The sequence below is a fragment of the Apium graveolens genome, chromosome 7 (genome assembly GCF_009905375.1).
Source record: "Apium graveolens cultivar Ventura chromosome 7, ASM990537v1, whole genome shotgun sequence".
NCBI classification, from domain to species: Eukaryota; Viridiplantae; Streptophyta; class Magnoliopsida; order Apiales; family Apiaceae; genus Apium; species Apium graveolens.
In genome coordinates, this window is record NC_133653.1 from 92,564,904 (window position 1) to 92,566,066 (window position 1,163).

General features: G+C 44.3%; 1 non-coding gene across 1 annotated transcript; it reads left to right on the top strand.

The window, feature by feature from the left end:
• The first annotated feature begins 547 nt into the window (after nt 1–547).
• Nucleotides 548–654, top strand: LOC141675850 (small nucleolar RNA R71). Its single transcript, XR_012556480.1, has one exon. It is a non-coding gene; the product is annotated as a small nucleolar RNA R71 (small nucleolar RNA).
• The last annotated feature ends 509 nt before the right edge of the window (nt 655–1,163 follow it).

Genomic DNA, 1,163 nt, shown 5'->3' on the forward strand with positions numbered 1-1,163 from the left:
ATGATTGCCTTTGAGCATACTGCTGTGGTTGCTGGAATCCAGGTGGATTGAACTGTTTACTCACACCTTGCTGATATGGTGGCTGAATAGCATTCTGATTATTACCCCAGCTGAAATTTGGATGATTTCTGTTGTTAGGATGATAAGTAGCTGGCACAGGCTGCTGTTGTCGCTGATAATTGTTCACATACTGAACAGATTCGTTGACGAGAGAACACTGATACGTAGCATGAGAACCTGTACAAAGCTCACAGACCATAGCTATTTGATTGACTCCATATGTAGCTAGAGAATCGACCTTCATAGACAGCGCTTGGAGCTGCGCTGCAATAGCGGTGGCTGCATCGACTTCCAGAATACCTGCTACCTTCCCAGGCATCATCCTCTGGGTTGGGTTTTGATGCTAATTGCACCCATAGTCTCGATAAGATTATAAGCCTCAGTATAGCTTTTGGCCCACAAGGTGCCTCGAGCTGCTGCATCGAGCATGGGCCGAGATTGGGCCCCCAAACCATTATAGAAACCAGTGATCACCATCCAATCGGGCATTCCATGATATGGACACTTTCTCAACATTTCCTTGTAGCGTTCCCAAGCTTCACACATAGATTCTGTAGGTTGCTGTGCAAACTGAGTAAGAGCACTTCGCACAGCAGCAGTCTTTGCTATTGGATAAAACTTCACCAGAAACTTTTGCACAAGATCTTGCCAAGTAGTGATGGACCCAGCTGGTTCAGAATGTAACCAGTCCTTAGCTATATCCCTCAGTGAGAATGGGAAAATCCTCAGCTTGATAGCCTCATCAGTCACGCCATTATACTTGAAAGTACTGCAGATCTCGACAAAATTCCTTATGTGCATGTTGGGGTCTTCAGTCACAGCTCCTCCAAAAGAAACAAAATTCTGCACCATCTGAATATTGCTTGGCTTGATTTCAAAGGTGTTAGCTTGAATAGCCGGATGAAGAATGCTTGACTGAATGTCATCAATTTTAGGCCGAGAAAAGTCCATAAGAGCTGGATCTGCCTGAACAATATGATCACCCATGATTACTGGTTCTTTCTACTCACTATCTGAATCCGAATCTTCAAAATCTATCTTCTCCGGAATATCAAGAACTTCGTCTGTCTCCTCAGCTGTATCTAAAGTCCTCTTACGAGTAC